Below are 27,720 nucleotides of genomic sequence, written 5' to 3'. Positions count from 1 at the left end.
GATTTTTATATCCTACTCTATATAATAGTGTCTATGTGGAAGGGAAAAGTGAAGTGCAAGTCTTTCAACAAACATAAGGTAATACACCAATAAAGACATATCAAAGGAATTATAGGAACCATGAGCCATTAACATCATTAGTTCCTCCAAATAACTTTTCAACTCCCCCGCATCCAAATGCCAACAATAATCCTGAGCCTCTCAGAGAATCCCCTAAATATCGACAACTCATGAGCTCTCAAGGAGATAGAGTCCAATCTCCCATGAAAAATTCTTCACAAAGTGATAAAGAAAAGAAAAATCTTCAATCCTCTACTCAACAAGGAGAACAAAGGCAATGTGAAAATCTAGGACAAAAATAGAAAGGAAGTCCTTCTAGAGAGAAATTGAAGAGGTTGAGTTTTTATGTACTAGAGGAATTCAAGAAAATTAAAGTGAGTCTTCCACTATATGAATTGATGAAGATTTTAGAAATTAGAGATACATTATTGGAAAGTTTCAATGATGACCCCACAAAGATTGTTTCTCAAAATGTATCACATCTTCCAAGAGGGGTATCCAATGTCCAACAATACAATTTTGCACAAAATACCAATGTTGCAGATGATGTATCACTATATGCATCTAAGCTTGCTCAGAATCCTTCAAGTTTCATTGGAATGGTGCAAAACTCTCAGGATGATCAGAAGGTTACATCAAATGGACAAGTATCTTCGAAAGATCCATCACTAGAAATGATCAAATATAATTCTCCTATAGTGGAATGTTCCATGACAACTGAGAATGGGAGAAATTCTATACATAACAATGAGACATTTGATTCAAAAGGACAAAAGCCAGTGGTTTTTTATCAAGGGAAGGAGGAACTTGCACCTTTTCTAGTATCCATTAGAATTTTTGGAAAAATGTTACATAATTGTTTAATTGAGTCTGGAACATCAAGTAATGTAATGCCTTTGGACATATTTAGAGATTTGAGATTGATTCCACTTCAAACTGATAGGAAGGTTACACAATTGGATAAAACTGAAGTCCCAGTCGTGGGAGAGTTGAATAATATTCACATGCAATCAACCTCTGATCTACGTGTTCAATGTTGTATTGACATATCTGTTGTGGATATTCCTAAAGGGTATGGCATGCTTCTTAGTAGAGATCGGGCAAGGAAATTGAATGGTTATATTGCAATGGACTTTTCACACATGTCGCTCCCATGGAAGGGAATTCCCAATCAGATAAGGATAGAGAGCACTCCAAGGCTTTGGTTGTTGATCACTGAGTATGGTGAACATAATGAGATCTTGTTTATGGAAACCACTTTGGCATCATATATTCCCAAAAATGGAGAGGTTTTAATGTTGCAAGGTTACAATCAAGGGGGATGTCCTAATGTGACTCCAACTTTCACTAAGGTACCAGTTATGGATGATTTGGAACCATCACTCAATGAATGAATGTTTGAGAATTTTAGGAATTTTGTCCTAAAAAGCATTAAGTAGGAAGTTGAACTAGGAAAAGATGCATTCATTCAACATCTATTGTTACCCAACTGGTGTAGAAGACATGATGCTTTTCATTCTGAGATATCATGCACCATGTGCAAAGAAGCAATTGCACAAGTTTCCAAAATGGTTCCACAAGCATGGATAGCAGAAAATGTGGCCAAAATGAACTCATCCTATATGAAAATTTTAGACCCACAGTAGGAAAGAATTCAAGAAGGTGAAATAGGACAAGAAGAACATCAAAAAGAATCTAAAGATTCAAAGATAAAATTACCCATGGAATATGAAAATGATCAATTATGGACTCTATCCTTTGATGGATCCAAATCAAAGAAAGGTAGTGGAGTTGGTGTCGAACTCATCAGCCCAACTGGAGAAACATATTTGGAAGCACACAGGTTGTAGTTACCTTGTACTAATAATGTGGCTGAGTATGAATCATTGGTCATTGGATTTCTCCTCAGTATCCAAAAGGATGCCAAAATCCAACATGTACGTGGAGATTCAAACATAGTCATTGGACAGGTACGCAAGAAATATACCTACCATGATAAAAGATTGGGTCAGTATCACAATAGAGTTTGGGACCTAATCGAAAGCTTTGATGCTTTCAATATTAAAAGGATAAGTCAAACAAGCAATCCAGTAGCAAATTCTTTGGCTCAATCTGCAAGTTCATTAGAACCATTAGCCATGGATTGTGTGAAGAAATTTACAGTTGAGCTAACTTCAGTACCATCAATTCCTCACAATATCACAAATTTTCAAGTGGTTGAAGATGACAAGCATATTCTTGATTTTCTGACAAGCTCGAGGGTATTTGACGCACAAGTCATAGATGAAGGAGAACAACAACAAGCTCAATTTGAAATTGATGAGATTATGAATTTAAGGAAAAATACCATTCCAAACGGAATGATTGAGCTAGAGAGAATTTTTGATGCAGACAGACTGAGTCCCCTCAAATACCAAAGTACTGAAGGAGGGGAATGTGAAAAGGTGAACTTGGGAACGAGAGAAAATGTCAAGAATGTATTTATTGGGAAAGTTTGCACCCCCACAGAAAAGGAGGAAATATTGAAGCTTATGAAGGAATTCCTTGATGTGATTGCTTGGGGATATGAAGATCTAAAGACATATGATACATCTCTCATTACACATACTATTTCATTAAATCCAAACAATAAACCATTTAGACAAAGGCAGAGACCAATAAATCCATTGTTAGAACCACTAATACATCAAGAAGTGAAGAAGTTATTGTCAGCAAGGATTATATTCCCAGTTCAACACTCAAGATGGGTTGCCAACCTTGTACCTATTATAAAGAAGAATGGAGATATAAGGTTGTGCATGGATTTTAGAAATCTCAACAGAGCTTTAGAGAAGGATAATTATCCAATGCCATCATTAGATGAAGTGATACAAGTTGTTAATGGTTCTCAAATAATGTCATTTTTAGATGGTTATTTTGGATATAACCAAGTGATGGTAGAAGAAGAAGATAGACTAAAAATTACATTCACAACTAAATGGGGTATGTTTTCTTATAGAAGAATGCCTTTTGGTTTGATCAATGTAGGAGCTACTTTCCAAAGGGCCATGGATTATGCTTTTAGGGACTTGGTAAAGAAGTGCATCATCATATACATGGATGATCTCATAGTATTCTCTCGAAATAGAGAAGATCACATCAATGATTTGAGGAGAATCTTCCAAAGATGTAGAAGATATGGGATTTTCTTGAATCCAAAGAAATGCATGTTTTTTTTCATTGAAGGGAAATTTTTAGGACATGTAATATTAGAATGAGGAATCTTAACTGATCCTGAGCGCATCGAGGCAATATCAAAGATAGGATTGCCAACTAATCAGAAAGAATTAAAATCATTCTTTGGGAGAATTAACTTTGTAAGGAAGTTCATAACTGGATTTGCAAAGATAGTAAGGCCATTAAATGACATGTAAAATAAAGGAACAAGGATAGATTTGGACACCTACAACAAGAAAGACATTTGAAGAAATCAAGCAAGCAATCATGGATGCTCCTATTTTGTTGAGTCCTGACTACACCAAGCCTTTTTATATATATTCTTCTACCTTAGAACACACTTGCATAGCTATCCTCACCCAAAAGGAAGATGACTAGGATGAACATCCTATTGCATTCATGAGTTCACCCTTGAAAGATGCATAATTGAGATATCTAAATGTTGAAAAACAAGCTTATGCTTTGGTGAAAGCAATAAAGAAATTTTGACATTACATCCTAAGAAGCAAGGTTTATGCAATAGTTCCTGATGCAGCAATAAAGACTTTGCTAATGCAGAATGAATTGCGAGAAAGAAGAGGAAAGTGGATGGCAATTATTCAAGAATATGACATTGAGATACAACCAATGAAGTTGGTATGAGGACAAGCTCTAGCCCAAACCATGTCCACAACTGGTCCTGGGTTAGTACAACAAGTATATGTGTTAGAAGAAGTATCCCCAGATGAATGGTATGATGATATTGTTCATTATTTGCTAAACCATAAGTCTCCATCACACTTGAACTCTATTCAAAAGCGCTCATTAAGAATGAAGAGTCAAAATTCTACGCTTCAAGGATTTGTGCTATATAGAAAGAATCATGATGGGGTTTACTTAAGATGTGTTGGAAAGGAAGAGGCCGGACACATCATTGAGCATTTTCATAGTAAATATGGAACCAGTCATGGAAGTGGTTTGGCTATGGCTCATCAAATATCAAGAGCAGGGTATTATTGGCCAACCTTGTTTAAAGACACTTATAAACACATGAATACTTGTCACACATGTCAGATAGCTGCGACATGTGAAAGAAATCCTACTATGCCATTACAACCTGTTATTGAAGTAAAACCATTCACAAAATGGGGGTTGGATTTCATTGGTCCCATCAATCCACCATCATTAGGACACCACCAGTATATCCTGATTGCTATAGACTATTGCACCAGATGGACTGAGGCTTAATCACTAAAAAATTACACAATAGAGGTTGTTATCAAATTTCTTGAAGAAAATATCATTACTAGGTTTGGATGTCCCCATGCATTTGTAGGTGATAATGGGCCAACATTTAGATCCTTGAAGTTCTCAAACTGGGCATTTGACTATGGGATCACACTAAAATTTTCATAAAACCACTATTTGTAAGGGAATGGATTGGCAGAATCAACAAACAAAAAACTATTGAGTGCAATAAAGAAGTTATTAGACAATAATCCTAGAGATTGGCATACACAGTTGAGATTCACACTTTGGGTAGATAGGGTTAGAATAAAGAGTTCTTTGGGGACATCTACATATCATTTGGTCCATGGACAAGATCTAGTTTTTCTTATCCAATTGAGGATTCCAACACTACGATTCATACAAGATTTTATTGAAGGAGAAGATAGAGTGCAAACATGTTTGACTCAATTATTGCACTTGGAAGAAAAGAGAGACAAAGCATTGGAAAAGTTTTCTAAACATCAAGGAGTTGTTAAGAGATCATTTGATAAAATGGAAAACGTTAAGGAATTTCAAATTTTAGATCTGGTACTCCGCTGGGATAAGGCACATGAAAATAATGGTGGATGTGAAAAGTTTGATAATCTGTGGAAAGGTCCTTATCAAATTTTTGAAATTTTGGGAGATAATGCATACGAGCTTAAGACTCTAATAGGAAAGGAAGTTTAGTTGCCCGTCAATGGCAATTCCTCAAGGATTATTTTTGCCCTTAGGTTTTCTTTGTGAAGCCTAAGCTGTACATAGTTAGTTTAGTTTTTCTTTTGAGGTGTGTTTTTGTGTTGGTTTTTTATTTTTTTAGTTAGGTGGTGTTTTGGTTTGTCTCCCCTCTCCTAGTTAGGAGTTTTGGCTTTACGTAGTTTAGGTTTCGTTCCCTTGTTTGTTTTGTTTTCTTTAACCCTGGGTTGTCTTCCTTGGGTGGTTTGGTTTTCTCTCTTCTTTTGGGTTTGGCTTCGATTTTGGCTTTTTCTAGGTGACTCATAGCTGTGAGGATCTCTTTTTTCAAGTGGAGTGGTGTCATGATTTGGTTACTTCATCTAAAGATTTCACCAGGTTTTATTTATTTCATTTCTTGGATAATTGTTATGAAGAGCATTATAATCTTGTCTATCCTTTATATATTTTTAGTGGGTTAGAAAACATACTTGACTCGGAAGGTTAATCATACATTGTGTCTTGATATGTGAACTCCGATGTTGCCACATATTTCACACTCTTAACTATTTCTCTAAGTCCATTTATGTGTCTTTAGGAAAGGTCATTACTTGTGAAAATTTCAAAATCTTGCTTCAGTGCCACTGTAACTCCTAAACCCATGGTAAGCTTCATTGCTTACAAGCCAAGTGAAAAGAGAGAAGTGAAATACCAATTCAAAAGGAGTAAAAAAAAATGATGAAATCATAAGATTGGCTCTGGGGGTACGTGGAAATCTCCATAGGTTTTCTAAAGAATAATTCACTGGAAGTGGAGCAATCTCCATTGGTTTTATAGCGACAACTCCATCGGGGCTATGGACACTTGACTAGTAGTGGGAGAATGTCTAGGATGCTTTTGAAGTCAAGAGGAACCAATAAATTGTCATGATTAATTCTAGGATTTCTAAATGGTCTTGTTGAGCTAGAATTAATATAATTGCACACACTTAGGTTGTCACAGAGTAAATGTGTTTTTGATCCTTGATATATGATTATTCTCCCCTTTTGAGCTTGTTTTCTCTCTTAGTGATGACATAAGATTGAGAAACCAGAGATTCTGAGTTCAGATTAAGTCTTATCTTTGAAATTTTTGTAACATTTCCCCCGTGCAGTCGCCAGATGTTGTGACCACCAGTCACCATCGCCCAAGTCTAGGATCCCCTTTCTATTTTAAAAAAAATTTGCCAGTTGTTTGCATATTCTATAGAGTGCATATTAGTGAAGATAGAGAATAGAATCCTTCATCATTGAAAATCCTCACTTTCCTTACAGCATGAAGCACAATTTTGGAAGGAAATATTATGCAAAGAACAAAATCCTCCATTCTGGAAAAGCTCGATCCCAAAAATTTAGGAGATCAAGTCTGAAGGAGTTAGGGAAAGGATAAAATCCTTCATTCCTTGAAAATTTTGCTTTCTATAAAGTTTGGAGCGCAAGCTTGAAGGAGTCATGGAAATATTTCAAAAAGGATAAAATCCTTCATTCCACTAAAAGCCCGCTCTAGCAAATTTTGAGCGCAAATTTAGGGATTGTAAATTTTATCTCCAATCCAAGCATAGATATGGATAGGAACACATCTATAGAGGAAATTAAAAAGGGACTAGATATCACCTTTGGTTGAGTGGTTAGGGCTAACATAAATTCAAAAGAAAAATTAGTTGAAGAAGGTTTCTATGCAATAGAAATAATGGCTTGGGCACAATTGACAGAAAAAATGCAAAAGGTTGCCACAAAAGCAAGATCACACCCACTTGAAGAAATGTTTGATGCAGATGGGAATCGATCCTATAAAACACATAAGAAGAGTAGACCTTTTGGATCTCTCCATTGTCCCTTCCTTCTATGATCATAGCTCTCTTCTCAACCATGGACAACAATGGAAGGATGCAATGCTTGCACAAAACCTAAATAAAGGAAAATGGTAGAGCCCAGGGGAATAGGAGAAACACAAGGACAATTGATAAAGAATGAAAGAGAAGGATTCTATCTTGAATCCAGAATTGTGTCGAAGTGGGCAGAAATTGGAGATACAAGTCTTGGGGGCCTTGATTTGAAAGATTTTAATTGGAGAATGCTCGGATATAATGACTATCACCCAACACACCTGGCTACAAAAATTGTGAGAAGTGAAATTTTTGTTGCAGCTAGTTTCCCTCCTTTTCAGCATCCAAAGTTAATCGTGGAATGTACCAAGCACTACAGTCCTAGAGACAGAACCATCTGAGATTTTGAACAAAATATTCTAGCAGATTTTTCTCCGGCATCCATTTCTAAAGCATTTGGAAGTCCTTCAAATCCAAGGATGGTCACAAAAACACAAGAGCAAGCACTAAGAATCTATACATCTAGAATCAATTTTTGCAAAGAAATAATCAACAAAAGATGGTTGAAAAAGAATAGACCACATCATTCCAAGATTCCTAAAGAAATAGTATGGCTCGACTTGTAGAAGGAATATAGTGATATGGTCATGATGTTGAGTCACATGTTTGGCATGCCTTATTCTTATAGGTTTGAATCTTTGATGTGGTATTTTGTTTTGCAAGTAATGGAGGAAGGCAACATAATAGATTGGGCTGGGCTAATAAGTGATAACCTAAATGAGTCGTTGATGAATCTAGAGCATACAAGGAGATTTTACATGAGCTCCTATGTCATCTACATGCTAGCACAGAGGACAAATTATGATGGACTATGATGCAAAGGACCAATTGGAAGAAAAAGCCAACACCTCAAAGTCCATGAATGTTACCCACAATTGCATTTGTATTCAAAGGATGATTGCATGAGGGTTAATGATATATTTTCCATGCGCATAGTAAGAACATTACAAAAGAGTTCACATATAAGAATGTCAATGGGTGCAATGAAGTTGATTGAGGAATATGGCACCTGGTTCATTCAATTTCCTACCTTTTCATACATCTGAGTTCAAGGATTCTCCCCAGAGCCATACAAACTCCTCAGGTATCCAATGAATAAGATGGTCTTGTTAGAGCTTACTCGACAACTTACTGCCTATGACAAGATTTAGAAAGGGAAGAAGAAGTTGGGATTGCAATTTCTAATTTCCATAGGAGAAGGGAAAACTGAGGTATGCCCATGTCTAAAAGCCACAGAGAAATCATCAGATGAGCTCCACTTCTTTTGCCTTTCGCTTTATCCAAAGATGAATGATTTTGATCCTTACAACAAGATCTCATTAGCAGGAGGATCAAAGTACCAACACAAGGTTCACCTTGAAGACTTTGGGAAAATGCAGTAGACAAGAATGAGATTAGAAAAATATTGCATTCAAGACTACCATTGAACATCATTAGAGCATGCAACATATTCAAGGTTCTTGATCAAATGGAGGAGGACCCAAACATGATGCAAAAGGGATTCAATCCCAAGATCATATCTCAAAAATTTGATTGGAAGAAGAAAGAAATTATAGATCTCAAAGCTCTTTCAAAACCAGTCTTAGATTTTACAAAGTGGTGTATCGAGCGTAAGCTTGAAAAATTAGTTGCACCAGCTAATGGATTGACATATAGGTTTCTTGGCCATAGACCACTTAGGGATGAAAGATCAATACAAATATCTGAAGGGACTATTGAAGAAAGAGAAACTCCATTTGAAGCTATAGGAACCAAGAAAGGGAAGGAGGTACCTCGAGAAAAGTGTCTTAGGATTGAGGAAGTTATCCAAGAATATCAAAATAAGAAGCAGAAACATGGAGATGCTCCCTCTTCTCTGAGTTGAACTCCAAGTGTCCAATAAATAGAAAGTTTTGAAAGGAAGGATGTAGGGACAAGTGTAAGGAGATTTGAGCAAGAAGAGAATTTGGATAGGCCAATTCATGATAGGTTGAGTATAAATGATTATGAAAAATCCATGCAAGAAAGAGGCAAAGATCAAGATATGGCTACAGAGAAAAGTCTTGCTACGATCTTAGAGCGAGAAATGATTAATGATGGAGATGGTCCACTAGAGGAAGAAACTCCAGTTGTAGCAATACATCTTCCAAGTGCTAAAGCCATAGTTCTTGAGGTTACAATGGATAGTCCAGGAGGTGAAGAGGAGATTGACATTCGAGTAGTCCGAAGGAAAGAACAATTGGTAATTTCGGGGGACCAAAATATACCCACTTCAGAATGGTTGAGGCAATGAATTCAATTGCGTCAAAAAAGGGAGGTCGATTCAGCAATTGAATTATAGGAAATTTTTGACCGATCAAACTGATCAGAAGAACAACAGAAAGCAAAATGATATACTAAATTCATTAGAGAAGAATCAAGATCTAGAATCTTGCAGATTGTGACTCCCACAGTTGACAAAGGGAAAAACTAGATTGCTCCAGATGAATATCATGTTACAGAAGTAAATATTGGTCGAGCCTCTCGAGAGGAAATATTGGAAGAATTTTGATGACTCCACACAAGCTTTGAAGGATAGGCTGAAGAAAGTAGAAGAAGGGTATGAAAAGTAGAAAATAGAAATTTGGGCCTTATGTCAGTACATCAATAACTTGCCTCATCCAGTAATGGAGGAAGGTCCATCATTTGTCTCTCCAATAGATGTTTCTAGTGAAGTGGTAGGTGATATTGACAGAATCAAGCAGATTGCTCAGGGTGCAAAGATTTGGATCGAAGGAATTTAGGAGGTAGCCTTCAAACATGCAGAAGAGTTAGTGCAAGTGCATAATAGGACATTGGCTACAATTTCTAGGATCCAGTGCATGGAGGAATCATGGGTGGATGAGCATATTTACCAAGAAGAGGTGATTGTCAACATTCAGAATCTGTTGGATACCCCAAAGCAAGAATTGATTAATGGTCAAGTTATCAGAGAGGGGGATGTCTATGATTTTATTCGATGGTGCAGTGTAGTGATCATGGCTAAGGAAATGTTTGAGAGCTTTACTAGTGAATCCAGTCGATGGAAAAATATTGTTGATAACATCAAGCAAGGAATATCAAATGTAGTTGCATTCTTGTTATCATAAAGATTGGGGGAAGAAGAAATGACAACTGATAATCCAAAAGTCAAGTTAGAGGAATTCTTTCAGCTAAATGTATATGGAAGAGATGATTTTGAGAACTTCTCCATCTTCTCAAATACCATGCACACTACTAAAGACTTACTACCAGATTGGGATGAAAGCTTGGGAAAAGAAGAAAAAGCAATTGCAGTTCTAGAATTCAAGCAAGAATCTGCACCAAGCATCAGTATAGAGGATTTGGAAATAGTGTTAGATCAATTTTTATCTTTCAGGCAAAACAATCAAGGATAGATGCATTAAATGTATAGTGGGTGTGCATAGGGATCATTTATTACACCTCACTCCTTCTTAAATGAGCATGCACAGAGGGCATTTATTACCCACTACAGTAGTGGATTCCTTATGGAATTAATATAGATTCCTTTCCATTTCCCTAACCCTAATTAGCACTGATGTGGCATGATCTTGGCCATCAGTTATTGTGATCATTCGGGCCACCCGTAGTAATCAAGGACCTATATAAAGGTCTCATTTCTCATTAGTAAGGGAAGATTTTTATGAGATTGTTGCTATGAGTTACTGAGATAATAAATTTTTCATTAGAGTTTGGTGAATACTTGACGTATCTTAGTTCTTGCTTGGTCTCCTAAATTTCTTCAATTAGATTAAGTTTAGCATAGTCAATGTGTGGTGATTACAATGGAGAATATGGTGGTGTATTGATGAATTCCTTTGGTTCATACTTTTGACATTTTAGTGATTCCAATTCATTGTGTAAAGTTAGCTTGAACCCCTTTCATGCATATGCTCAACTTCTATCATTTGTATACATTGTTCTTTATGATGGTGTATGCGGCGATATGAAAATCTTTGGCATAACCCTTGAAGATTGCACTGTTTCACGCTTAGTTGTAGTATAACTTGGCGAACCGAAATTGAGTAAATTGAGGAATTTGTCCACTAGAATACTATTTGTTGTTATCACTACCCTTAGAATTAGAATATAATTCCTGAACCCCATCCTATTGAATTTATGCATATTCTATGAAAATTTCTGAAAAGCACTTCATTGCAAAACCTTAAGATAGCTCCCACATCCAGTATGGCTTGAAATGAATATGAATAAACACATAAGGCCTCTTGTGATCATTAGAAAATCACATCAACCATCGATCTTATCCATAGTCAAGACCTGACATTAAAGGAACCTTGAAGTCATTGTATGATTTTCTAGCAATCTTAGCATACACAAGACTTTATTCAAAAGAGAATAAGATATTTCAGTATTTTGTTCTACTATTTGGTGAGTCATAAAACATGCATGAACAAATCCTTCCAAAAGTAGTGAATAGTCATGGAAGATCAATCATTACACTGAAGATGGATTGCAAGAGAATGACAAAATAACTTCTTTGCCTGGCCAACTAGAGGGAATAGTGTTTGCTCAGTACGCAGGATATGTGACTGTTAATGAACAAGTAGGGAGAGCATTTTTCTACTATTTTGTAGAGGCCACTAAAGACCCATCTAGAAAGCCTCTCTTCCTCTGGCTTGATGGAGGTATTTTTCTTATGTTTCATTCAAGATCTATTCAATGTAAGAGTCCATTAACTTACTGAATGTTATAAGTTGTCTGTTATATTTAGGGCCAGGATGCTCATCATTTAGTGTGGAAGCAATGATTGAATTGGGTCCATTCCATCTACAACCAGATGGCTAAACTCTTTCTAAAAATCCATATAGGTGGAACCAAGGTTTTTAACGTATATTATTCCTCATTCCATACTATTTTCCCCCTAATATAATATTGTTGATATCTATTGTTGGTTTTAATCTAGGGTCTTTTTGGATATGGGAATATAAATATGGAAATAGGAATACTTATTCTTGAATAGAAAATGCGGGTAAGGATTCCTATTTTTTTTGGTTCAGCCAGAATTTGACGGGGAATTCACAGATCAAAAAATTTATGTTTTCTGAGATAAATAAAACTAGAATAGAAATGCATATTCCAATTGCACCTATTTTGGTGGAATTGTAAATGCTCATTTTTGGGCCAAAATTGAAATACTTATTCTTATTTTATTCGTATTCCAATTCTGATTTGGTGCATCCAAATGAAAAATCCAAACTTTTAAGAATTTACATAAGCCTATTCCACTTGTATTCTTGCCACCAAATAGACTATCACTAGTAAATTTGGAACTATTTTTTGATGCTTTTTCTTCAAAATTGCGACTCAAAAATGTTGTAACCTACCATCGCTAAAATAGAGTCAAAAGTTTGATGGTCAAGATGGGTGTCGATATATCGATGACAAAAATTGTCAAAAATTATTTCCATGATTGTCCCATGGCAGCACAAAACAACTAGTTTAGAACATTGAACTATCAACCCCTATGAGAAATTGTTTGACAGGTAGTCTACATCATTGATGACAAGAGACATCAAACTATTATCTACCTGGAGATATGTTGTGACAGATTTGTCATACTCTGGACAGAAATATCTGTTGAACTATCGATGACTTGTAGAGATTCTTTGATGGGTTTCTTATACTATCAATGACAGTAAACATTGAAATAGCGATGGCAGTCAAAGTTTAAAAATAAATTAATGTAGCAGTAAGAAAAATTCTATAAAATAATTGATATTGAAATCAATTTTTTTGCTAATTGCTCTTCACACAAATCTGTTCATTAATTGATTTACTTTATGATTATTGTTTAAAGTTTTTACATGTTGAGAGACGTTGCCTTTTTTTCTAATTAAATATGCAATTGGATATTAAGAATGATGTATCTATAAGGTTTCAAGAGAAAATAAGTTTTACATGTTTTCTTTTTGTAAAAACTTGGTGAAGGTTGAGACTAGAACCTTAGCAGAAGTAAAGGAGGTTTGGTCATATATTGGTCAAGAAAGATCTATGGTAACATGCATAATGTTAGACAATATGATTGTTCCACTCCCCAATGGAGATGTTGATGTGTCCATGCTTAAAGAAGTTGTTCAATTGATCAATCAAAGATTTGAGATTGAGGTTGTCATTTTTTTCTACATTCTACTTTCCATATCCCACATAGTTGCAAACATGAGATGATTCTCTGATTCCAGTATAAGCATTTGGACATTTTTTAAAGTTTCTCTTTAAATGGAAATGATAAATATTTTATTCTATAATCTAAAACTTTGTTCACAACAAGTTTGAAACTGAGAGAAGGACATGCTTTGATGATTTATTATTTTTAATGCTACCTTTAATAGGTAATACAGGATGAACAACTATCCATTCTAATGATAATTTTTGCACTGAACTAACTAGAGTCTCAAAACTGAACTAACTAAAATATTGTTCATCATTATTAGATTTCCACAATCCATATCAGTGTATACTTTTTATTTTGGGTTCAGCATCAACATCTCATATCACACTACATAATCCATCATTAGGATGCAAGAGAAACACAAAAAAGAAACTATTGCTATTGTGATATACCAACATTACCCATCTTAAGAAACTATTGCTATAACATATTGATAGTAACAAAGATGGTGTAAGATACCTAAAGCTAGTAAACTTAAAAGATTAATATACCTTAATATTGACAATCAAATACTTTCTCCTCCTTGGTGGACAAGTGTGATACATAATCTCTTGCGAGAGTAGCTACATGTCTGCATACAACTTATAGAGAAAGCAACATGTTGTCCATTTCTACTAAAGCAACAATTGGCAATTAACAATAAATTATAATCTTCATACAAGTTATAGAGAAAGTAGCATGTTTTAATTCATAGTACTTATGTTAAGGCCATTTTAAGGTGTTCACCTAGAACTTACTATGTTCACCCACTAAATTTAAGTACCATGTTGGAGACTTCAAAGTTTGAGCATCCCCATGATCTACAATAATGACAATAATGCATGTGAGAGTGAATAATGACATGATACAAAAATAAGTTGTAACTAAAATGCCATTAATAGACTTAGTTTGAGCTTCACTTGGTTTCAAAAATCCTTCCATATTCTCTACTTAACTAGGCCAACTACGTGAAAGTGGAGGCTCATTTAACTTCTCCCCCTCACCCTCCCCCCCAACATAATCACTCTAAGTTCTCCATTAACAACTAAGTAAATATTTCATTCATTCATTTTAAGATTATATCATTGAATCATTATAATCACATAACATACATTAACATGACATACAATTAATTAATATATAAGCATTCATCAATAATTTGTGAACACATCTATCATTATATTCACATAATATTTATTAACATGACATATAATTCATTAATACCTATAAAAATTCATCAATAATTCATGAACACACCAATAATTATAATAACATAACAATATTCAATAACATGATATAAAATTCATCAACATTCATCATCAATAAGCAACATTCATAAATATCCATCAAAACATTCATCATCAAACAAGGTTTTTAACATTCATTTCTTCTTTAAATTTTCTTTTTTTGAAGATCAAGGCTAATAGGAACATCCTGACTCTCTTCAACATCCTATGGCTCTTGTGCTTCTGATCTTATGACATGAGGCTTCCTCTTCTTTTGTCGAGGATAAGGCTGATGCACCCCTGAAATAAGAAATAAATGGGCTTAATTCTAAACACTTTTTTGTTATAATTATTTCATTAATCTAAAGAACATAATAGGGATTTTTCTTTACTTGATAGTGCCACATCATGATGTACTATCACATTCTGTTCAGCCCCAACCTCAACATGTTCAACACTAACATCATGTTCTGCATAATCAAAAAATATCACATAAAGGTTACACCAATTATAATTTAAGATGATAAATTTTATTAATAATTGCATGATTAATTTTAAATAGAAATTGAATATGTACCTATATTATTGTGTTGTACATTGAGGTCTTTGTTATGTGTAGGATTCGTGCCTTCGTCATCATGAGTGAGATCTATGACAAGAGTAGTAGGCTATAGTGAAATGTCATACATGCATTGTTATCATTGTTTGAAATTAACATCAAATAGATTATTTTTCATTAAGTTCTCAATTACTATTAATATTCATTTTACCTATTTACCTTTGTATCAACCACTGCACTAGAATCTTCCATACCTATTTGGCCATTGGAATTTGTGCTATGGCAGGCAACCACTACTTTATAGCCTTGCTTGTAGCCAATTTGTTTGTCCTCTTCTGTGGGTGCTAGATTAAAGTAAGTGCCCTAAATTTTTTGAATAATATCATCAATAATTAATTTATTTCTTATTTGTAATTTTATAAAAGAAAATTGATGTGAAATTTCATTTACTACTACTTACAAGGTGTGACTAAATTTTCATATATCCACCAAAGCCAAGATGGTGTTGACCAACCTTCTCTTTCCTAGCTTGTGTTGCCTTCAGTGTGTTCTTCATCTTGTATATGTAAACTTTGAAAAATCTTAGATTATATAAATCCATTATCAGCATGGTTGATCTTATCTATTGAACTTTTTAATAGGTTAAAATTTGAAATAAAAGCACAAACTCATGAATGAGATGCATTATGTATATGGAGTATAACTTACACATTGCTAACATCAACACATTATAGAATTTCTTTTATGTGTTAGATATAATAACTCGTAGGGATTAACTCACTAAAGAGTGTCTTATACTAAAGAAAAGAGTTACAAATATTACAATATACAATCATATGCATTTATATAGACAAGATATAATCATTCCTTGCATTTATCTCCATCTAACTAGTAGCACTTGATGCTATGTAAAATCTATCTAATTTAATATGGTGTAATGCTAACACAACTCCACTAAATGCATCATAAATAATAATGAAAATTGTGCATAGGTAAGATGAAAGGTGAATAAATAAGAAGGGGATATTGGTGAACTGAGTATCCATTACTATCATTAATTATGGTAAGAATATAAGAGAGGGAGGCATCTTAAATACCATTAATAGGAAATGGGCTACATTTCTGGAAAGGATATACCTTTTAACATCACATGTTGTTTCTTAAGTCTTCAAAAAAATGTTGTTTGAATATATTTAAGAGAGTTGAAGGAAAAGTGATATTTTTTTGGGCGCTCATCCAAAAATGATGGTAGCCATGAAACCACATTTTTAACATAGATGATTTATGTTTCCACTAGTTGCATTTGTGTACTCGAGCTTTCATACCTCCAAAACTCCAAAATTCCCTCTCTTAACATAGGAAAAAAGGCACCAAGGCATCTGCCTTGCAACTTGGATTAGAGGTTGTTAAAAATATTAAATTGGGACTTCCAATTATTTTGTGTGCTCATTGCAACACACAATATAACTATTTCTGTAAATAAGTATTTTCTTATTACACATTACTTACATTTACTTAGGTCAATGCATTCTTTTATTATTTATTAGTTTGACACGTAGGTGTTTGTGTACTCTTATGAGTTGTCATGTTGACAAAACTGGAGTAAGCAACTCTAATTTAGCACATGGTGACTACAATACTGGAGTTTGCATAATTATCTAAGTTGTCATTTTGACAACATAGTTATTCGCACTCTTATTTTAGCACATGGTGTCTACAACATAATTTTACATGCTACACCATTGTAGGCTTATCCTCTCATCATTGCACTAACTCCTATGCTTAATGGAGGATAATCTACATCAGTGTGTTGACTCCTCATCATTCTAGAGGCCATTATATTCAAGAACTCCTAGTGTACTTGTACATCAATTGAATATCATATTTTAATTTTGATCATACTTTTTTGGTCCATTATGTGCTTGTGCTTGAGTTCCTTGATCTTGGGTGATTTTTTCCTAAGGAAAATTCTTATATGGTATCAGAGTTGAGCAAATTTCTCTTCACATAGCCATTGGAGACCATTTTATTGCCTTACCTCTCTAAGGACCTCAAGCCAGATCTAGAGTATCACAGTCATTGGGAGTGTCTAGAGCCAAAGTGAACCTTGCCATTGCGTCTAGAATGTCAATTTAGTGAAATTTGACTATAAATTTGCCTACCCTAGGCCATAATCAAATTTGAGGCAATTTTTTTTTGCAAACTGACACCTAAAGGCTCAATTTGCAAATTTGGTATGATCATTTTTTTAGATCTGTTTAAATTATTTTTCATATCTGAAATATTTCTGTACTATTTCAGTTAGAAATTTTTTGCAATTTTCAGAGCAATTTTTTGAAATTTTTTTTGGGCCTACCAACCCTATAAAGATTTTTTTTGCAAGAACTGAGTGGTGACACCCTAGCCCTTGCAAGGAATATTCATTGTACTTGCATACTATTCCTTATATATTTAACACATCATTTCCAATTTTTAGCAGGCACTTAAAAAATCTAGCTCCAATAACCAAATTCGGCCTTCACCAAACAATCCAGTGTTCAATGATAACCGTGGCCTTTCAACCAAGTTATTGCTCATAGCTTATTGCTTTTAGACATCTTTATTACAAGCAACAGGGTTAATGTGGGACTAAAGTTCCACTGACCCCACTATCAGCAATTAAGCCTCCTTTTACCTTATTTTTCAGCTCCAACATCCCTATTTTCAATCTTTGATAACCGCTAAAGTTTTATCAACTCCTGGCAAATAGCCCACCAATTCCTAGATTTTCATTGATCCTAACATTTTGGCCACACTAGTCCTCATACCCACTTAGCAACACATAGACCTACACAACACAGCCAACTCATTGCCATGTCAGCATCAACTTAAATCCCCTGACATGTCAATAGAAAGTGCATAGTCAACAAGGACAACTCACCTGCTATGTTGTCTGTGACACACAAGCTAAGCCACATCAACACCATACACTTCTAGCACTACCACCACATTAGCCTCGTCTCTACTACTGATGTCATGATGACATCACTATCACAACACCAGTAGTACTAATTTTTTTTACTGACATCATATTTTTTATGACACTAAAATTGATGACCATTTGACCATCATCTGCAAGCCAATTTGCACTGCCACAAGGGTCGTTTGACCATCAAATTTAACCTAGTAGTTTCCTACCCAAACCACTCTCCAAATTCAGTTTTGATTTGATAGTCTAACTTTGGGAGGTCATATCTTAGTTATCTGGACTCCAAATCAAGTGCATTGTTTTTTATTTTGGGTAGAATTTTTTGAACTTTTTAGTGGTACTATTCTTTCCTAGTTTTGGTGCATGGATTTGTAAGAAATTGCATTTTCTGGCAACTGTACCTATCTAATCCTACATTTTGCAACTTCAAACACTTCGTACAGGCTCATCTAGACACATTTTTAGGTTCCATATTTTCTAAAAATGCTTAATTTTTGTTTACTTTCTAGATCTGTAATGAAATTAGGGGCTTGAGTGGAAAAAGCTATCACTTTCAAAATTAGGTCCTTTTCTTTATTGTATTTCTTTGGTTACTGTTCAAAATTATTGTACTTCTAAGCTACAATGCTTGGTGCTAGATTTGAACTTTAAAAGGTAGTTGTAAATAGCAAAATTAGAAGTCCACTTTGTCCATTTTGACAAGTGGCCTATTGTAATTGCACTACATATAAAGTTCCCAAAGCATCATTTTTGGGGGGGTTCTTTGATTGAGTGAATAGGCGGGTGTGTCTTGTGTTCTTGTGTCTCTTTTTCTCTCTTTGGTGCTCTTTTAATTTTTTGCATCATGGGTTCACCTAAAACTCCACTTCTAACTTCACACAATTATACTACATGAAAAGATATTGTATGGAGTAGATTAATGTAAAAAGGTATAAATCTATATATTGATGGTACAACTACAAAACCCATTGATGCTATAGCCCTAGTTGATTGGTAAATCAAAGATAATTAGGCTTTAGGAATTATTTAGAGTTGTATTCATAGAGATCTCTTCTTCCACATTTCTAGCTTTGAGGAAGACAAGGGTGCTTGGGACAAACTTGAAGGGTTGTATGGTAATGTGGATGAGGAAAAGGGATTGAAAATTGAGGATGATCTACTCCTCTTGGATTCTAAGAATTTTGACACAATTCAAGACTATATCAATGAAGCCAATGAATTGAGAGCACTACTTAAAGATTGTGTTAATCCCATGAACGATGATTGATTGATTCATCACAACTTGAAGAGGCTACCTTTAGAGTATGCATCTTCTGTGTTGATTTAAAACACTCATAGGTTGACCATGGGAAGTTCTTTCACTAAGCCTTCATTTGATGCATTTGCAGAAATGTTGATGTTGGAACAATCCAAGTTGATAGATATGGGAATTCTCAAGTCATCAAAGACAAAGGAATTGGTGGCTACTAATGAGAACCAATCAAATCTACAATGTGAAATTTCTACCAACAATAAGAAAAAGTAGTGGAAGAAAAAATCAATTTCACAAACACAACAAACTACCTTCTCACAGCAAGAAAATTCTTCTTCCAACATGAAGGGAAATAGTGATAAGGAGGACAAACTATTTGGTGCATATTGTAAGAAACCAAATCATGATGAGCATCATTGCAAGATTAAGAGAATCAATGAGTTGGAAAACCCACTTAGGAAGAACAAAATCAATGTGCCAAATGCTTCCCAGGATTCAATTCCACCCACGTTAAAGGGAAAAGGGCAAGCACTTATGGAAAGTTCTAGTTCTTCAGGAGAATGGATTCTTGACTTGAGTGCATCATATCACATGGGTTCTTCAAAATGAGACTTCTCTTCATTGAAGCAGTCCCAAGAACCACAAATATTTGTAGGAGATGATACAAAAATGGAAGTTGAAGGGAAAGGACAAGTTAAGATGGAAAATGGAGAGTTCAAAGAAGTTCTATATGTTCCCAACCTTAGCTGTAATCTCCTTTCAACCTACCAAATCACTCAGTATGGAGATGCCAATAAAGATTAGTTTCTTCCTAATTTAGTAATGGTGTGCAATCCTAAAAAGGATTGATTGGTTGTAGTGGGTAAAGTCAATCATCACACAAGGCTTTATTCTTTCTCCCACTTTGTGCCTAACTCTCCTTCACATGCCTTGTTGACACAATCTCATTCACGAAGAAAATTATGGCATGAGCAGAATGGACATATTGCCTTATGTTATTTTCATCAACTTTGTTCAAACAATATGGTCAAAGGTCTACCTATAATCAACTTTTCTAAGGGTGAATGTTTAACTTGTTCAATGGATATGCATCTAGAAAAGAAGATTGATATAGGGAAGTCTCTGAGAGCATCGATTACTCTTGAGTTAGTTCACATAGTTCTAGCACGTCCTTTTGCAATAACATTAATTAGCAAGGGTCACTATATGCCACTTTCATTGATGACTTTTTATGCTACACATGGGTCTACTTTCTTGATCACAAGAATGAAGTGTTTGATAAGTTTCTAGCCTTCAAGCCTTCAAGAGTCACATTGAAAAGAAATCAAGGAAAGCCATCAAATTTCTTTGCATGGACAATGAAATTAGATATGTGAACTCAATACTTAAAGACTTTTGTGAACTTGAGGGTATTGATCATCAAAATCTAGTAGCATTCAATCCACAAAAAGACACGTATTGCAGCAATGAGGATTAGAACTCTTAAATCAATGGAAAGTTGCATGATTCAAGCCAAGTCTCTTGATCCATCACTTGAAGTCAAAGCTATAAGCAATGCCAATCACATACTTAACATGTCTCCTCATAATGTCTTAGATGGAAAGACTCCTTTTGAGGCATGGTGTGGCAGAAAACTAGTTGTAAAACACTTCAAAGTTTTTGGTTGTCCAACATGGGCTGACATATCTTCAAGGGAGTGCAAGGCACCACCACTAAGGCCTTGTACTTTCATTGGATATGAAGAAAATGTCAAGGCATATAGACTCATGAGATCTTCATAGAGAGGAATGTTCACTTTGAGGAAAGTTCACCTAGCTTATCCTCTAATCCTCTCCATACTTCATACATTATGGAAATTGATAGTGACAATAGTGATAGTGATTCAAAAGACTTAGATATGTGGGATCCCATTGACAGATATAGAACAAGGTCGCTATATCAACACATTCCACATGCATACATTGCTATAGTGATAGGTCCATGGAATTCAGAATAGTTGGGTACACTATTTCTTCTCATTCTAGCATCAGGGGATGGGTACATAATAGATATTTCAGGTTTGTTTGTGGAGTCATACATAGCATATTTGGGAGACCTCATCGATGATATACATCTTCTCTTTGATGGAGAAGATCCTTCTTAAGTTGTTGTGAGGGCCCACTCTAACCCTCCTATCCATTCTCTACATGATCAGTCTTTCCAAGTTGATATGATTGTGGATCCTTATGTACAACAATTTCAAGAGGTCTCTTTATCATTTGAGGAGACACATAGTTCTTTGGAATACATTCTACATCCATCCTTGCTAGATCTGACATTGTTCTTTTCAGCAATATTGGAAGGGATGATAGTTAGTATCAACACAAGGATAGTTGTGTAGGTTTTAGAGACACCATTCATCATTGGGATTCTTTATACACATTGGGGAAGCATCTCATATTTACCTATCATATTGTTTCTTCCAAAGGGGAGGAACATTATTCAATAGTCATGGATCAACTTCTATAGTCAAGAAGCTATCACTGACTGACATTCTACATTTTTTTTATTTATTTATTTATTTTTTTTGGGGGGGGGGGGGGGTGGACCTTTTCCTCTTTTGGGATAGTGTTCTTCTCATACTTCTCTGTTGTATATACTTCATGCATGTCATAATGGGGGGGTTCTTGATTACTCCATCCATCCATGCATCTTGATTTTTCATCTCTCTTTTTGGGAAAGAGTTTTTCCCATGAGATTTTGCTTATTTTTCCACTTTATGAGAGGTTTCATTGCATTTTGTACATGGGTACCTAACATGGCCTAGTAGCTAGGACCCATCATGATTTTTTCATCCTAGCTTTAGTGAGCTTAACTACATTCCCCTAAGTTGCACTTAAGGGGGGCTGTTGGTGTAAATAAGTATTTACTTATTACACTTTAATTAAGTTTAATTAGGTCAATGCATTATTTTATTATTTATGAGTTTGACACCTAGGAGTTTGCATACTCTTATGAGTTGTCATGTTGACAACGCTAGAGTATGTAACTCTAATTCAGCACATGGTGTCTACAACACTAGAGTTTGCATAATTAACTGAGTTTTCATATTGACAACATAGTTATTCACACTCTTATTTTAGCACATGGTGTCTACAACATAATTTTACATGCTACACCTTTGTAGGCTTATCCTCTCATCATTTCACTAACTCTTGTGCTTAATGGAGGATAATCCATTCTTGGTGGACACATGCCTTATTGTAAGACTTATCAGTGTGTTGATTCCTAGTTACTTTGGAGGCCTTTATATTTAGGAACTCATAGTGTACTTGTACATCAATTAAATATCATATTTTTATTTTGATCATACTTAGTTGGTCCATTCTGTGCTTGCGTTTGAGTTCCTTGATCTTGGGTGATTTTTTCCTAAGGAAAATTCTTACAATAACATCTTTGAGGGACACGTGTTTATTTTCATTTAATTGGAACATTTTAAAATCCCAAAGGAAAAATGCCTCACTGCTCACTACTCACTATTAGACAGTAAAGGAAAAAGGCAAATGTAATGGCAAAAGGCCTCACTGCTCACTGTTAGACAATAAATACAATGCAAATTCAAAATGAAGAAAAAAATGATGGTATGATTCTCACTATATGAAGAATATAGTAAATTAGTATTCTGAAAAAAAAAGTGACTAAAGTCTATTAGACAAATACCTATTTTTGTTAGGTGGTGGGTTAATTCCTTTATCCCTTAGTCTCTTCTCTTTTGCATCTTTAATTATTTCATTCCATTCTAGTTGTGGCACCATAGGAGGACACTTGTACTTTGGGTTGAGCTTTAGATCCCTTCTATACTAGTCTCTCATAGTCCTTAGATGTTTACAAGCCTTTTTTAGAAATTGGGCTCTATTTAAAATATTTTGACTAAAGAACTCCATAGTTTTTATGAGATGATCTTTTAATTTAGGGGCTTGCTCAGTCAAGCTTTTAACCAAAAAAAATGTTAGATAAAATAATTAGTCCAAGGATGAAGAGAAAAATGTAGCGACCAATTATATCAAGCTACATACCTTTTACATAATGTAGGCCCAAATATCTTGAAAGTTAAATCATAAAAAGTTTCATAAAAAAGATTATTTCCTACAAAATCATCACATCATTAGTCGAAAATGAGTTATGAATAAGTAAACTATAATTACACTCTAAATAATTACAATTTTAAAGTACCTAGAAACTTAGGCAATTTTAAGGGAGTCATATCTTTCTCAACCATCAACAATGATGCCTCCAACAATCTAGTACAAGTAACATAGACTGATCTAGGAAAGGTTGGTAAATTATTAGTAGTACTAGTATCAGTCCTATCATCAACATGACAAGATGTACCTATCACATAAAAAAGTTAATCAATGTCATAATATACTGAAATGAACAAGAAAGTACAAATATTATCATATTTAACACATAAAAAAATGTAGCAAAACAAGGATTTATCATCTCTAGTTGTAGCAGCTATGGATGTTTGCATGCTCCTTGTTGTTGATCTCACAATTGACAATCTCAAAGTGTTTGCTGGCCTCATGGAAGTAGGCTTATCAAAATCATCCACACCTAAAAAATAATCATATGTACATATAGTGTATTTGTCATGTCCCCTATTTTTCTCTAATATAATTTAATGATGGCATTGCTATCAGGAGAAACTCTCCACCCGTGACTCATTCTAAATGAATATTATCAATTTGAGGGTAAGAATTATACCATTATAACTGGAATCAATCCTATAGCAATATATCAAGAACAACAGATCATCATATCACAATAAGCAATATTTGGAAGATAATTACATATATACAATAGCATATGACAAGCTTGTATTTCAATTAAACCATATGAGCAATGCATGTCATACATAAAATAAAGAGAACAATGATTTAAATGTATAAATTGTATTTAATATACTCCTAACATTTTTTTTAAATTTCTATTTATAAGACAGACACTTCTAAATGAAGGCCAAACAATCATTCAAATTACCCATAATTAGAAAATAAAGAAATTAACGAAACTTGAACCAAAAATATCTTATTTTTGATATGAAAATTGATATATGCAAATGGAAATAATCACAATATGACAAGGAAGCTGATGAAAATATTGTAATTGATGTCATTAGAATTCAGCTAATTGTTAGAAGTTTTCATTGATTTCAAAAGTATGCGTATTAGGAAAATTTATATTAGGACCAACATATACATTACTTGGCATTTGAGCATTACGAATAAGTATGAATACACCAATCATAATTGAGCATGAAGGACAAACTAATTCACTAAAGAGTGCATTGAAAATTGTGATATAGAGTGATATGTTCCTCGCACTAACCAAGAAGAAACATCATCTACAGTTGTAGATATAAAAATAAGATCCATTTGTCAACAAATACAGTGCACTACTATTGGAGATAGAAAATGAAGGAGGGACACATAAAATAGGGCAAGCCAAGATGGAAACATCTGACATTAATAAAAATTTGACAGATTGAATAGTCAACATTAAAGAGCACATAAATTGTGAGTGATATATATATAGACACACACACACACACACACACACACACACACACACACACACACAATGGGTTTATATTTAAAGAGTCTCATTATTCATTAACCAAGAAATGTAGAGCAGAAGCAATGAAGAGAAGACAAAATTGGGTACTATGCATTAAATGAGAGAAAGAGAAACTTTATAAATCATATGTTGAGTCACTTTAAAGCTAGCAGATAGTATAATTTAAGAAACTCTCAATGATAAACTGTATGACCAATAAACCATATGACCAATGACCAACTATTATGTATAACATAGATATTAGAATCATATCATTACAAGCTCATGGACATGGAATTGGTCAAGAGGATAGACCATATCATCATAAAGGTTCAATAATTATAATTAGAAAAGATATATGATTTTTCCACATACAACAATTATCTTAAGTATTGAAGAATGAATACAAGTGGTTAACTAAAGGAGAAGAGTGGACATGAAAACAATAAAATAAAACTTTAAATAATAATCATGAAGAAAGTAATGTCCCTTCTAATGATTGAGAATTGAAATCACATACCTATAGGACGTACATTGGTACCCTTGTCAGGTGGAAGAACTTGGTGTGGTCTCAAAAAATCATGTAACAAAACATACATATTGTGGTTCATGATCCATAAATTAATATAAAACATAAAGCTATATTGAACTATTGTCCTAGCAAAATACTCATTGTTGCTTTCTTCTAGATAGCATGCTCTATGGCGCAATTCATTTCTTGTGGCCTCTTTTGCTTCTATTAGATTTCTATCCATGACAAGCCCAAGAATTTGTAGATTGATGTTCTTCAATGTCCTTTTACACAGGCTAATAGGATCACTACTATATGGGATGTCATCATCGCATAATACAATGGCTACCATATCAACAAGTAATTGTTGTTGTGCAATTTTTTTCCTTTCCCTTTCCCTTTCCCTTTCCCTTTCCCTATGAATCAAATTGTGAAAAAAATATTAGTAAAACAATCAAAACAAGTCCAAAAACTTCACGAAAGTAACATAATAATCTATCATCTTGTAAAATTAAAATTGCATTAACTTTTATATAGAAGGTTTACCTATACTGGAGAAGCGCTGGGAGGAACATCCCTACCTCTGTCATTTGATGACTTAGCCATGTTGCCCTGTGATAAAGAATATATATATAAAAGCATTAGCATAATCAAAGGAATGGTCCACTTAAAAACTAATAATTATTAAAATGGTATATTATATATTAGAGTTTTAATCGAAAATGATTAGTTTACATTTTACATATATAGTACTTACAAGTCCCATGCTATTTATCTATGCAATTCAAATCGTAATATATTAGCAACTCTTCCCGTAAACTTATTGATTTTATCGCACTTACAAAAACCTAATTTCCCTCATGTGCCATGAAAATGAAATTGGGTTGCTTATTATTTGACCCAAGATGCATATTATTTGTAAAACTCACAATGTTCCCTATTGCTTTTGGCCTTTCATCAATTTACATAGCAAGTCTTTTACTTTGATCATTTTCTTTCCATTGTAGATAATTTTATGACAGTGCATACCTACACATAATTTTTTTATATTGAACTATTTGCATCCAATTTTTGTAATTGTAACAAAGTCCTACATACTGCATCAATTTAACAACCTTTTTATAACTGATCTTTATTCCATCCATGAAAAATAGGCTCAAACCATATAATGATGATGGAGCTATGCGATATATCCTCTTGTTAACACAAAAATTAGTGTTAATTTGAAGTAATTCCTTGGGTACCCATTCTTTCTCAAGATGTGTGTACCTCAAGGGAATGTCAATGTTGCTCTTTGTCTCATAATCATAAGAAAATGAACCCCCTTCAGAAAGTAAAAATAGCATGCATTTATTAAATTTTATTCTAATATTTTTCCCTCTAGTTTGTCTATCTTTCATAGATCTACTACATGTCTCACTGTCCTCTTCTATTCTCGCATTTCCCTCACTCGAGGAAGAAAATCTAAAAGATACTTATTTGGTGGTACCTAGAGCCCATCAAATGAGAGATATAATTGAAGGAATGAAATATCAATATATAAAGTTTTCCTAAAGTTAATGTCAAAAGTAAAGAGAAAGAAAGCATATAATAAACTTATACCTCCTAATCCATGTCACTTTGTACAATCCTTGTTATAGGGGTATAGTTTCCTACTTATGTAAATCAGTTGTCTTAAGTTAGTTACAAATTACATGATATTTATACTACAAATTATGCAAAGAAAATAAAATCAACAATATGCACACATCGCAAAAAACATAACATTGTATATTTTTCAATTGGTTACCTCTACAAATATCATTTTTGTAAGAATTTGCCTTAGGGAAAAATCACCCAAGATCAAGAAGCGCAATCACTAGCACAACATGGACCAATAAAGTATGATTAGAATAACAATATGAAATTGAAATGATGTGTTTTATATACACACTAAAGTGCCTTTATATAAAAGCATCTAGAACGACTAGGAGTCAACAAAGTGATAAGACTCACAACTAAGCACATGTCCACCAGGAGTGGATTATCCTCCATTGAGCACAAAAGTTAGTGTGATGATGAGAGGATAAGCTTACGTAGTTCTATATCATAAAGAGATGTTGTAGAAACCATGTGCTCAATTAAAGTACAAACAACTATGCTATCTACATGAAAACTCAGATGATTATGCAAACTCTTGTGTTATCAGCAAGACAAATCAGATGACTGCATACTTCTAGGTGTCTATGTGCTAAATAATAAAATATTGCATTTAACCTATGTAAAATTAAGTAAAGTGTAATAATAAATAATTATTTAC

General features: G+C 34.1%; 1 pseudogene; it reads left to right on the top strand.

Moving 5' to 3' along the window:
* LOC149575239 (serine carboxypeptidase II-3-like) overlaps positions 1-27,720 on the top strand; it is a 64,156-nt pseudogene that overhangs the window by 7,271 nt on the left and 29,165 nt on the right.

Source organism: Cupressus sempervirens, chromosome 2, assembly GCF_028749045.1.
Source record: "Cupressus sempervirens isolate cs-2001-9-10 chromosome 2, ASM2874904v1, whole genome shotgun sequence".
NCBI lineage: Eukaryota > Viridiplantae > Streptophyta > Pinopsida > Cupressales > Cupressaceae > Cupressus > Cupressus sempervirens.
This window is presented reverse-complemented; position numbering and strand designations above follow the sequence as displayed.